The 14,430-nt window shown below is 39.3% G+C and overlaps 1 protein-coding gene across 1 annotated transcript in view; it reads right to left on the bottom strand.

Annotated features, from left to right (window-relative positions):
- Positions 1-14,430, bottom strand: part of FGF10 (fibroblast growth factor 10) — a 146,975-nt gene that overhangs the window by 14,733 nt on the left and 117,812 nt on the right. The window lies entirely within an intron of this gene.

The raw sequence follows: 14,430 nt of genomic DNA, 5'->3' as shown, positions 1-14,430 counted from the left end.
CAACCACAGAATGCAAAAGAATGGAGCACTGACATATTATCTCCCATACCAACTGGCAATTCCAAGGTTTCTCGTTAGGACTCTCTAACTTTAAGAATTGTTTTGTGTAATGCAGGTACCTAAGTCCCAACTTAAGCAAGGAACTCTGGCCATATGATATCAGTGGGCTTCTGTTAAGGCAGAAAAGGTTCTTATATGAGAGGCCTTTTACTGCTAGAAGGTGAAATATCCAAAGATAGTGGACCTTAAATTCCACCACACTTGTGGGTGTATATCTGCTTAATGCAACTGTCTTGAGTTTACTGCTTATTTATCCATGTTTGTTTATTGCCTTCAAAGTAAAGTCATCTTGCGGCAACTGCTTGGATAGCCATCCTACTGTTATCATTCAATAGATTTTCTTTCAGACAAGATTCACACATATTTATAATCAAAAGATTTGTTAAAATGTGTGAATCTTGGCTGAAAGTTGAGCTAATCTTGGGTGAAAACATTGATAGTGTGCTACCCTCTTGTTTACTTTGCAATTACGTATATCAAAAGTGAGGAAATTAATAATTCACAGTTCTAGTTTTTAGAAATGTAAAATTTCATTAGCAGGTTTAGTGCTTAGTAAATGATAAAACATTTGCCACTAACACTTACATAAAAATGTGCGAATGCATGATGAATTCTAACCGTTCCTCTTAAAACCGGTCTTATTTCTGTAATTAATAATCAAATGCACATTTTATCATAGCGCACTCTTATATAGCATGTCTTTTTAAATAAACCCAGCTGAAAGCCCCTGTGGGAGTAACACATACTTAAGAGCACAGAATATACAAGCTGATCAATGTACCAGCATCTTTTTGGATTGTGGTAGAAAACTGAAGCATTGGAGAAAAGCTTGAAATAAATATGGGGAGGTCATATAAATGTTAAGCAGACAGATTTTGAGTGGAAATTAATCCAAAGGACAAAGTATCGCAAAGCTTCTGTGCTACTATGGAGCCACCATGTTTCATTGAAGGTTTTAGGCTTAAAATGTATCTCTAGTTTTTATATTAAATCAAAGCTCAAAAAAAGATATTCTAACGTATAGGGGAAATATAGAAATGTTATTGTGCCTAGGCAGGACCCAGAAACCTCTTGGTTTGGATTTCTCCTGAAAAATAGCAATGCACTCTCTGTGACTAGGTAACCCTGTGCCTACAGACTCATTACTGTACAGTATATTTGCAATGTGAGATCACCAAGGCATTGCTGCCTCTGACTTTGAGTTTTATGAAATTTGGAGTGAAATTTGGTGATGTCACTAGTGTACTGCTAAATGTTCTCCTTGCTGGATAGGAAGATAAATTTGAGGTGAAAAGATCTATCTGCTTCATCTATAGTGTGGATCTGTGCTTTCCGAACCTCTTGTCCGGACAGAAACACAGGACTCAGGAATGTTTAGGGAACAATCTAAGAGCCACCAAGCACTTTTAGGAAGCTAAGGAACAAGTGCATCCGTTGACACCAATATAAGAGTTTTAAACAGTTGGTAGCCAACTATGTTTTCTAAAGAGCTTTGGCTACCTATCTCATGGGATTTGCCAAGCCTGCCAATTAATTTGCAGCTTATATTATCTTTTACTATTCCGGGATGGAGAGGCACAATGTTCCTTCATTCTTCAAACACTATCTGGAGATCAGAGATCAAGAAGCATTTTTGGTTCCAAACAGCCTGCTTAGAAGTTCATGTTCCATCTGAATTGATGTCAAAATTTTTAAACAACTACGAGAAATTGTTTGGAAGAAAATGTTTTGCTCTGCACATGTGCCATTTCCCCTGCCTGTTATTGTTGGTGTAAATTTCCAGAGCTAACAATCTGTATCAGATTTATTGGGATTTAAAAAAAAGTTAACACAAGGATAAAATTGTGCAGTTCTGCAAGACATTTTAGCTAGATTTTTCATCCAGAAAGGGGATGTTTATTAAAGGCTTCCAGCCACAATAAAATGGGGTGGGAGTGGAGGCCGGAACACAGCTCTATATTTATTGGTAAAAGAAAAATAAACCTACTTTTCCCTTTTAGAAGGCTGGAGTATTTGTTTTAGATTTGATGTGCCATGAATTGCAGCTGGAGAAGTGGACTGATCCAAACATCCATCATGAAGGAATAGTAACAATTGGAACAGGTCTGTAAAGTGTTACTGATTTACATCTCTAGAATCCAACAAATTTTGGTAACCTGTAGCCGAGCCCCATTCTCCCTGTTTCCATGGGAATGACCGTAACTTTGAGAAGTCTGAGTCTTCCATGCAAAAAGAATTTCTATACCTTAGTGTTAATAAAACTGGTCAGGTTGATATCACTTCTACAATCACAAACTGAGGAAAATGTAGCAAGTAGCCCATATACAGTTAAGTGTTTTCCGCAATGCCCTTTCTTGTCTAAAACTGACTGGTATCTTCGGATCTACAAATATAAACTTAATTGGTGACACTGTGCACCCAACATTCACCTGTAATCCACTAAGTTCTGATGACAACAATGAAATATTCAATATTCTTTTATTTACAGTGGTGGTGACAATGGCCAGAGAGTGAACCAATAGACAGTGTGAATTTCCCACTCTTTACAAGTTATTAAAAAATGTTTAGCTTTAGTTATACTTTCACTTAAAGTTTATCTAAGGCCAATTTTTTTTCAGTTGTATACCATGTGAAAGGTTTTCATTGAGTGTGTGCCCCTACTGGGGCGCTCCAAACTCTCTATTTGTCTTAGTGACAATTGTCACTGGGATTAAAATGTTGACCTGTCTTTGCCCCAGGAAAGAAGGGTTAATCTTGAAATGGGGACACATGTTGTGGTAAACAATCTAAGAGCAGATTTCAATCATTTTGGAGAAATTTGCTTTCAAAATTTGTTGTGTCTTCTGGTTTTCATTTATGCATTTTTATTTTGTCTTTTAGCAAAGCATGTAGAACAGTACACCAAACAATAGCCATCAAAACCTTCACATAGCACACTTTGGTGTAGATGGAGGAAATACAGTAAGAGTAATGTATGCACAAAAATTTTATGCCACTACTTATGTCATAATAAAAAGACACAGAAATTAACTTTTGTCGCTACCAAATCCTCCCTTAGAAAAACAGTTACTAGACTCTGCCATGCTTGAAAGGACATATTTTGAATAAAGAGATATGGCAGATTAGTGGTCAAAAAGGACCCTAGATTAAAGGTATAAAGTAAAAGAAGGACGCCAAGGGGGCTAAGTGAAGGCAAGGGTAGAAAAATAGTGGGAGAGGGGGGACTGGAGAGGGAAGATCGATGGTAGGATAAAGAATAAATGGGTGCCGTTCTAATGACTGGTACCTAAACTATGCCGTTAGATAACATTTTGTTGTGTCTTTTGGACCAGAAATTAGGGGAATTCTACGCAATGGGACACAGTCAGCTAAACAATATAACACATGGTTTTTAACCATTCTCTACTCTTTATTTAAAAAAAAACAGCTTTGGTTTTAGATAAACATTAACTCGTGAGTTTGTTTATGTCAGTGGGATGCCTTTAACAGTCATAAAGTAAGCCATTCTGTTCAACACACACTATTGCCTGGAGTCCAAGAAAGTATTTAGTAGAACTGAACAGTAAATAATTCCAGTGTATCTATACCTAGGATCCAGCTTACCAGCCATTAAATGCATTGGTTTTCTTTTTTCAGATGATGTTCCTCACCTGGTGATCCTGACAATAATCCACTTTGTGTTCTAGGGTGACAACGCTTACTTACCATACTGTATCAATGTAGCAATGTAACAGCAGCATTGTCATTCTAAATCAGGAAGTGCGTCTGGACTACTTAACACCTCTGCATCTCTTGATCTCAATAAAATATGGTATGTGTGTGTGTGTGTGTGTGTGTGTGTGTGTGTGGCATTCTTCTGCACAGAGAGGGGGAAATAATTGTAACTGATAATCGTCAGGGAAAGCAGAGAACACTGGAAGTTATCAACTTGCAAGATTTGACAGAATCAGGTATTTTTTTTGCACTTATAGAACAGACATATCAAAACACTTTCAATGGTATATTTAATTGACCAAAAGGGAGTAAAAAACAGAATTCATTCTTAGTGCTTACATGCACATTAAGGCCTGTATGAAGGACCTTAAGTCCCAGACATCTGTTTAACCTCCCCCTCCCACCTGCCCTTTGGTGATTCCCTTTTATATTTAAGTCCTACGAGACATGTTTCAGGTGTGTCATTTGCAAAGTACAGATAAAACACTCAAAGCATTTGTCGGAGAATGAAGAGACTCTCACGGAGGTCAGAGTCCGCCTTTGAACATGAAAGTCTCTCGTGTTGTGAGATGGCAGTCAGCCACCTGCAGGTACATATCACATTATGAGGTGTGAACATTATTATGAAGTGTGCAGTTCTTCAGTACATGAAGGAGATTTGTGTGACAAGGGTACAAACACAAAAGTTTTCTTAAAGGGACACTAGACTAAACCTGCATGTAAAAGAGCTACAACATACAAAAATAGGAAGGTAATGGCAGTCAAACTGGATATTTCACACTAGTGTAACTTTCCAGTGCATATATGGCAGTGTTTCTCAACTCCAGTCCTCAAGGCACCCCAACAGGTCATGTTTTCAGGCTTACCATTATTTTGCACAGGTAATTTGATCAGTTTCACTACCTTAGTAATTACCACATCTGTTTCATCTGAGGGAAAGTTTGAAAACATGACCTGTTGGGCCGCCTTGAGGACTGGAGTTGAGAAACACTGTTATATGGGTTGCCAAATCAAATGAATGTTAGACAATATCTCTATTACCACAGGCCTACAACAAATAGTAATGTGAACTGTACTGAGGAAAGGTAAAGGATTATTCTAGCTAAAAGTGATATTTTTGTTATAGGTAGGTTCTGAAAGGTGGAGTCTCTTCGAGATTAAAGTCTAAAGTCCTCCCCTCTCTACTTCTCAGCTGTGTTCCTGAACACCAAGAAATTCTGGGTTTCATGGCCACAGTGAGGTGTTCTCACTACTTTGGTTCTATTCTTTATGATATGAAAGGAGTTAAAATTCTAACAGAGATGTAATGGCTGCAGCCGATGTAAAGACCTAACAACTCAAGTGCAAATATCTCACCAAGAGATATAAAAAAATTGTTAGGCAATTTAACGTTCCTGTGTAAAAAAACAAATAAACGCATATATCAATGTTGAGCAAAGCAACTCTTAAAGTACAAAGATGGATATATGCCTGGTCTGAAAGAGTTTACAATCTGTACACCTACCACATTCATAAAGAAGTACAGAAGAATCAACAGCGCTACCAGCAAATCTACCAGAAAATCCAAAACATTAAGCCAGATACAGGATCTTACATCTGTACTAATATCACCAACTGGTGGCCAAGGCTTGCCTCTACTGAAAGATGAATTCAAGCCAAAAAATAATTTTGTTAGATAGTTTGTCTAGATAGAGAAGGGATGAGTTAAAACCTTTGTTTAGTTTATACTGCTCTCTGGAGGGATTCACCCTCATTTCCTATAGAGATGACAATTCTCACCGACGTTGTAGGAAATATCTGTTCCATGGAAAACTGTCAATTAAAGGATTTCTCCTCACTTTGTGTGTCTCAGGGACAAGAAGTAAAACAGAATCTCCTCACTGGTGACAAAAAGAATACAGAGCTGACAGAGGTTCTAACCCATTTCAGCTCTATTCAAATCAAAAAGTACAAAAAACTTTTTGTATTTTTACTTTAAGCCCTTCGCGGGGGCAGATTTATTTAGCATATTTCAGAAGTCAGGCCAATAATATATAAACACTATATTGTCAAAAGTATTGGGACTCCTGCCTTTTAATGCACATAAACATTAATGGCATCCCAGTCTTAGTCCATAGGGTTCAATAGAGTTCAATATTGAGTTGGCCCAACTTTTGCAGCTATAAGAGCTTCAGGTTTATGAGTGTGTCTGTGGGAATGTTTGACCATTCTTCCAGAATGCATTTGTGAGGTCAGGCACTGATGTAGGCTCTAATTCAACTCTAAGGAGTTCCAGCTGGTTGTGGTTAGGACTCTGTACAGACCAGTCAAGTTCCTCCACCACAAACTCGCTCACCCATGTCTTTATGGACATTGCTTTGTGGACTGGTCCAAATCATTTGCTCATTTGCTGGAGGGCGGATAATAGCGTGGGGTAGTTTTTTAGGTATTGGGCTTGTCCCCTTAGTTCCAGTGAAGCGAACTCTTAAGGTGTCAGAATACCCAGAAATTTTGGACAATTTAATGCTCCTAACTTTGTGGGAACAGTTTGGGAATGACCACTTTCTGTCCCAACATGACTGTGCACAAAGCAAGGTTCATCTAGACATGGATGAGCGAGTTTGGAGTGGAGGAACTTGACTGGCCTGCACAGAGTCCTAACCTCAACCTGAAAGAACACCTTTGGGATGAATTAGAGTGGAGACTTTTGACAATACAGTATATATATATATATATATATATATATATATATATATATATATATCTCCATTGGATCTGCATGACAGACTTGCATGAGGAGGTATCAGTAAGAGCAAGTTTCCCTTAAAATGAACTATGGGCGCAATAATGCATGACATATTTAAATCAATCTTTGCGGTACTACAACAGTTTTTGGATCTGCTGGCATCTGGCACGATCAACAGGTAATGCAACTATGTTAATGAAGGATTAAAGTATTGTGTTAATGCTGCATTTACAGAACATAAAATGAAAAACAATGACTAGAAAACAAAGCACATCAACTCAATCCTTGGAGAGAAAAAAAAATCCATTCTATCATATCTATGCTGGATTCTAAAATTCCCTTCCAAATAGAGCTACTAGCGTACTCATATGAGTAGCTTGCGTAAGCAATTGCAACAGGCCTTCACGTACTTTACAATGCATTAACACAGGATCCAGGCCAAGGCAGCCCGTCTGCAAGCATCATTGCAAATGATTTCTTCACCAGGAATTAAAAACAGCTGCAAAGCGCAGTGTACCAAGAAGAAAAATTAATTATCTGCTGAATCTGGATTAGATTAGATTTAAATAATTGTATTCCATCCTGAAACAAACAGATTTTTCCCTTGCCGAAGCTCTACAATACACGCTGATTTCATAAACAGTCATTCAACACATCATCTGACAATGATAAAGACTTGAAACTCAAAAACATACTTAAAAGGCTATCAGGGTGCACTCCCGTCATCTTACACCTCGGCAAATACATTACTATTGCAGGCATGTTTTCAGGACGCGATGGTTAGATCACATAGCTGGATGTCAAACGGAGGTCTAGACTCAGACTCTGATCTTACATCGCGTGTGAATAAGGTGAGATTTTAACTGTAAGTGGTGGCAACTACGTAAACTATGCAAAACTTTAAAGGTTTCTGTGCAAGATGCTCAATTACAAAGTTTCAAGGTAGACCTGTATAATGATCTGGACACTTGCGATGTACTTTTTTTACACGTTTAAAACATTTGGTATTTATGCTTATTTTGGTTTATTCTGTTAGAATGGAAACACATGGTCAAGTGTAGTTTTTTTTTTTTAAAGACTATAGATGGGTTTTATTTCTGTCTCCAGTGAAAAGATTTGCATTCTCTACTGGTTCTGCTGACCATGGTTTCTGATTTCAAAAATAAATGGGAAATCCTACATGTTGCAGAACAGGAGGTAAGGAAACAATTTTCGATGGGGAAACCTGTTCTGGTGACAACTGTTTGAGATGGGATATCCCCCACCTGTAGAGATATAACAAAATTCTTTCAATTTACTCCGTATATTTTCAATACATTTACCAGAACAAAATAGAATAAATAAGAGGTTCATTGTTAAGGGTTACACATAGTTTGCCTAAACTTAAGACCAGTACAAGATTACTTATTTTTTTGCTGAGGGGACTAAATTTTGCATTTCATAATACATTATTTTATTAAGCAACCTGGGAGTGTTGTACTTTATTAGCCACCATCAAAATTAGAAGTTTGGGCATGTATTAGCTAAGTAGATCAGGGTTTCTCAGCCAAGGTTCTGTGGAACCCTAGGGTTCCTCTAGAGATTGTGAGGGGTTCCTTAAACAATGAAGAGTTTCTAACTCCCAGTAACCACTGATATCAATGATCTTTTTAGCTGTGTGTAAGGGGAGGGCAGTTTTCCTAATGGCCAACAATGTAAGAGTGTCCTTCTACCGCTGTCCATTAATATTAGGGGTCCTTCATCCACTGGCCACCAATGTATGGGACCACTATAACAACTGCCAATATAAGAAGAGGCCTTTCTACTAGCCATTTAATTTGAGTAAAGGACACTACAACTTTCACCGTGAGGTTTTCATTTCTGGCTATTACATTTTTTTTCCTACAGAGCACAGGAGTGTTTAAGAACAATCTGATCTGGGTGTCAAGTATGCTGGATATACTTCATTCTCTTTTTTTTGTATGTATTATTAGATTTTCAACTTACTGACCATGCAAATGTTGCGTGAGTGAGAAATGTAATAATTTAGCAGGGGTTCCCTTGAAAGTTTGTGCTACAATCTATTTACTTAGCCAATAAATAGTATCGCCCTAAACCCAAACTTCTACATTGTTTTATTAAAAAAAGTGTGCAGGTGTATGTGCGCATGCAGCTAGTTTATTACTTTTTTTTTCATCTTGGTTATATTTCTCCTTTAGCATTAATTTTAAAACTACACTTTCTTAGTACACCTCTACTATTTGACATTTTGCCCAATACAACATCCATATTGCACACTATGTTTTCTGCATTCTTAAAATAATTTAGATTTTTTTCTTTTTATAATATACCTTTTTTCTGCAATTCAAGGCCGGATACATAACAGCTTGGAATGACTCTCTATCTAGAAACTGACAGATGTTTAGAGATGGATCAGAAAAGAATGCGTAGTCAATGATACTGATTTGCATAACTCTCAGCAAAGTGAAATATCAGTTCTCCTTAAACAAGAAACTTAAAAAGAAAAATCGGTTGTAAGTCTTTCTGAATGCCTTCATTTATCTCCTTGTTATCTGTACAGGCACACTTTGGCTATATTAATTTTCCCCATGCCATAGTAAAACAGATAAAACATGTATGATGTAACATTTAAAATTGACCTGTACTTCACTCATTCAAGGCAAAGCACCCTCTCTTCTCCAGCTCTGCTTTATGCCCCCCTCCTCTTCTAATTTTGCCACTTTTTTGAGGAGGGTTGAGAGGTTCCCGCTCCTACTTCTGCAGCGATCCACTGGAAGTTCTCCCCCACCCCTAGCTTTCTGGGACATGTGACAGGTCCCAGAAAGTTGCTGGATCATTCACAAAGTGTAGCGCGGCTAGCAAATGCGTAGTGGGCAGCCGGCTGTAAAGCCGCAAAGAGTCACAGCCTCCTTCCCACAGTAAAAATGGCAGTGCCAGAGACCTGAAGACCAGCGAAGAAACGATTCCATCGGGCACTGTGCTAGACTCCTAGACCGGTCAGCGACCTTTTATTAAAAGTCAACAGCTACAGTATTTTTAGCTGCCGGCTTCCATTTTTTTTGTAAAAAGGTTAAAGAACCGCTTTAGAGTGACTGTGTTGCTAACTCTACAGAATAAAACTGAAAGCAGCCTGCAAATGAAGAAGATGGATAATCACCTTTGATAGTTAAATGTCTTTATTCTCTTGCTGAGCTCTTTGTACCACTGCTTTATGATATTTAAGGGCGTTTCTGATAGTGCCCAGTTGGGTGCTGTGATTTCTTCTGATGACCCCTACATTACTACTGTGTGCACTTTTATTCTGAGGAGTTACAAACAAGGTCATTTTAGTAGCCCCTACCTGCAGTTGTGTAGTGTTCCTTCCATTTCCTTTCCCTTTATCCCATTGCACCTTCAGAATCCAGTACACAAAGGTCTGGGAGTCCCAAGTTGCAAACTACTGAGCAATAAGGACCCTCCTTACGCTTTATGACAGTGCTGAGGCCTGGCCACGGCCCGTGCATTCATCAAGTGCCACCTCTTGGGAAGAAGGAGACAGAGTAACATGTTCTCACCTTTTTCCTTGTTTCACTGACCATTGTTGCAACCCCAATTTGAAAATTATCTAAAATGCCCTCCAATTCAAAATGTATGGAAGGTAAGTACAGTATTTAAAATAAAAAAAAGCAAAGCTACAGCAGGCTAAATGAAAGAAATCACATGATTCCTCCATCCACGCTAGACAATTATTTTGCTACTGAGGTGTTAATACTGCAGCTGTCTGAATCTCCAAACAGTGACTGCATCTGATATCATGTTTGGCTGAAATTTTCCACCTGATGCCTTCAATTTCTGTGGATCCTGACAGAGCCACCCACAGCTCAGATTTTGGCTGATTCAGCAGGAATCAGTATGCTTATCTTAATCACATGTCACTGAAATAAACGTACCTTTACGTCATTTGACTTCAAGTGGTTGTATCGAGATGATGCCTACAGCTGTTTTTTTAGAGCCGGCGGTCGGCTCTCTTGTAATAGTAATCAGAGTGACTAACTAGCCTTCTTGGCTCTCTTGGGCTCTCCTGTCCCACTGGAAGACCTGAACCGGCATGTCCGCCAGCTGGCGGAATAGGCTTTGATCAGGTCTCCGTTATGGTAATCCGGAAGCGATGACATGACATCACTTCCATTTTATCTGGCTGTCAACTGTTCAATTTTTTGTAAATCTAAAGTTTTCAAAAATGCTGATATTGCCATTTTGAATGCTTTCAAGGAACTATAGACATGTCATGTTGGGGTGCTGAGAAGCTCTAGGAGATCAGAACTATGTAGCTATACAGTGATTTACACTACATGGCCATTTTGTGTTCAGGTGTTTTTAGTGAAGGTTACCGTTAATGCTTCAGCCAACAGTTAGAGAAAGGCTTTTTTCTCTTCTAGCATGACTGTGCACCTGTGCACAAAGCCAACTCCAAAAAAGACATGGTTCGATGAGCTGCAAAGGAGGGGGCAACACCATATTAATGTCCATGGATTTTGGCTGAAATGTCCAACAAGCTCATATAAGTGTAATGAACAGGTGTCTACACAATTTGTTTTGTCATATAGTAAATGTAAGTAGCCATTCCATTTAAAAAATACACTTGATTGAAATGGATAACATTTGGAAATCTCACTACAACTGCTATAAAAGCAATTTGAATTCTGTATCACTAGAAAAATTGCCAGCAGGATGAAGACAGACATATTGGATTTCCTATAGGCCCCATCGCACATACTTATGGCCCTGCATATACTGTATAACTAAAAAGCTCTAAAAGAAATCTGTAGTTTCCCAAGAGGTGATGGTATGTCACATGAAAAAAAAAAAAACAGGTAAGGTTTATGAAGCTTGGTTTAAAAACAGCATTAACTTTTTTTCAGTGGCCTTGTATAAATATCAAAATAATTGATTTTTGTATTCTAAATAAAGTTTTTTTTTTTTAAATAAGTTGACGTTTTAAACATTTTTCCCCTATCACATCAAGGGTCCTCTTGTATAATTTTTATAAACACAAAAACATGAATTACAGTGTGCATTAGGGCCCCTCAAGTAATGAATAGGATTAAATGCAAGAAAATTGAAAACACATTGATCTGTTGTTTTGCAGTGTGTGTACATAATATTCCTATGCTTGTTTAATGCTTTTTTCCTTCTATTCAAAGTTCAGGAAAAATATGAAAGCAGATACATATGAATGTACTTTAATGGAGTGAGGGCACAGCTGGTTTAACTGTTAGTGTACCATAAAATGTGCGTATTGGCATTTTGTAGCTTTTGGTAAAATATTTCTAGTATATTTAGGATGTTTGTTTTGCGATATCTGTGAATGTACCTCTGAATTTTGCTTAAATTGTGTATAAACCAAAGCAATCTCTTTTGACCCCTTGGGGGTTGCAGAGGGGCAACATTTTTTGTGGGCCCAGGAGTTAAAGCTGTTGTAAAGCCTAAACTTGTTTTACCTTAAAGTGGATGTAAACCCTCATATATACCCGGTGAAGTGAACAGCCTCAGATGATACACAGAGATGAAACAAATCTAAGTTTTACATGTATATCTCCTCAACTCAGCTTTATATATTCTTCAGAAAGTGCACATTGTGTCAGAGATCTTTTCTTCCTGTTCAGCGCTGGAAGTGAAGTCTGGGCATACAGCCAATACAGCTGATTGGAGGAAAGGCCCACACACCCACTCCCCATAGGCAGAGGCTTTTGGGGCTGTGCTGTGACAAGGCAAGCTCTCTGTAGGTCTTTTCTCCCCCCCCCCAGTGCTGTCAATCAAAGCCAGTAACGAGGTAGCGGGGGGGGGGGGGGGGACAAGTCCCACTGTCTGTGTCAATGGACGCAGCAGTGGGGCTCGGGTGCAAGCACACCTGAGTGCCCCCATTGGAAGCCACTTGGACAGAGGGGAGGGATCAGGAGCGCCAGCGGGGGACCCAGAGAAGGTAAATATAGACCTGTTTGTTATTTTTATTTTTTTACCTTTACAATTACTTTAAGGGCCCCACTATGACTGCTGCTTCCCTTTACCAGCAGTGTGCTCATATTACAGTTTTCTACCTTGAGATTGTTTTTTACACCAAAAAGAAAATTATGGATATAAAAAAAAAAACAAACATACATATTCACCGAGATGGCTGCAGCTGTCCCCCACCATCTCTACCCTGAGAACTGAGTGATCAAAGACCACTGATGACTCAGTTCTCTGGTCAGCTCTGAGCACAGAGCCACGGACTGTCAGTGACTGGCTCTCTGTTCTGCCCCTCCAGTGCACACTGGAGCACTGGGCTGTAGAGAAGGTGGGAGCATCTGGCTCAGACTCTCAATGGCAGGCAGAGAGGCTGAGCCAGCTGCCAGTCAGGCATCTGGGTGGATCCAAACTTTAATGACTTTAGCCCACTGTTGGCTGAATCTAGGTCACCAGAGTGCAGAACCAAGTGTACTCCTGTAACCCACAGGAAAAGTATAGCCAAAAGATGTTTGGCCATACTTCTCCTTCACTTATCTGCTGATTGCGAGCCAAGTAAATTTACATTTTTGAAAAACATAAAATCTTGCTCAGTTTTATTACCAATCAATACCCATCAGGCTTGAAGAAACATTACAAAGAATTCTGTATATTTTAGTGGCTCCAGGTTCAACGTCTGCCCCTGCAATTCAGTGTGATGGTATAACTTTAATTTTTAATAATTTTTTATGCATTTTATTTTTGAAAAAGTTTATGGACACCTTGTCATCACACCATTATGAGCTTATTGGGCATCTCATTGCAAAACCATGGGCATTAACATTGATTTGCAACCCTTCCCCTTTATGGCTAAAACAGCCCCCACTCTTCTAGCAAGGCTTTCCAAAACATTTGTGATGTGCGTTTGTGGACATTTGTACCCATTCAGCCAAAGGAGCATTTTTGAGGTCAGGGACTGAAGTTGAATGAGAAGACCCAATTTGCAACGGATACCAAAGCTGTTCAATAAGATTGAAGTCAAGGGCCTGTGCAAGCCACTAAAGTTCTTCCACAGAAAATGCATCAAACCATTTCTTTGTAAAACCTGGCTGTGTGCACAGGGGGGCAGTCATGTTGGAAAAGGTAACAGCCTTCCCCAAACTGTTGCCAAGAAGTTAGACCAGTGTTTGGAGGGGCGTTCACATACTTTTTGGGTATCTAGTGTATGCTCATTCATGGTAATATGCTATTTGACCTGTTTTCTGCTTTTGGTTGCAGCTATGCAGCTTTATGATGTCCAGAGGGAGCGTAGGCAGAGGGCACGTTCCTCTCTAGTCACTGCTCTTCCTCTCTATTGTTTACAGCCAGAGTTAAAGAGGTAATAAACTTAGCCAAACAAATCCTGAAAATGATTATAGCCACTAAACAAAAGCTTTTTATATCATTCTGCCTTATAAATCAACCCCCTTGGTTCCTTATTACTGTTTTAAAACTTATCTTGCTTTCCATGTCTCCTGTCCAAAGCTGGAGCCATTTTTACAGTTCTCTTCCGTATAGTGTAAAACTTCCGCCTTTATTTTCGGTAATGACCGTAATCTTGTGTATGCGCGTCGAGTATACCGTATATACTCGAGTATAGGCCGACCCGAATATAAGCCGAGGCCCCCAATTTACCCCCAAAAAAACTGGCAAACTTATTGACTCGTGTATAAGCCGAGGGTGAGACATGCCTGTCCATCCCTGTGTGTGTGTCCGTCCATCCCTGTGTGTCCGTCCATCCCTGTGTGTCCGTCCATCCCTGTGTGTCCGTCCATCCCTGTGTGTCCGTCCATCCATCCCTGTGTGTGTCCATCCATCCATCCATCCCTGTGTGTGTGTGTGTCCATCCATCCATCCATCCATCCCTGTGTGTGTGTGTCTCCATCCATCCATCCATCCATCCATCCCTGTGTGTGTGTGTCTCCATC

This window comes from Lithobates pipiens, unplaced genomic scaffold (genome assembly GCF_037356315.1).
Source record: "Lithobates pipiens isolate NorthernLeopardFrog02 unplaced genomic scaffold, aLitPip1_a1.2 Scaffold_3, whole genome shotgun sequence".
Taxonomy (NCBI): Eukaryota; Metazoa; Chordata; class Amphibia; order Anura; family Ranidae; genus Lithobates; species Lithobates pipiens.
The sequence above is the reverse complement of the archived record's forward strand: the minus strand, read 5'-3'. Positions and strand labels throughout refer to the sequence as shown.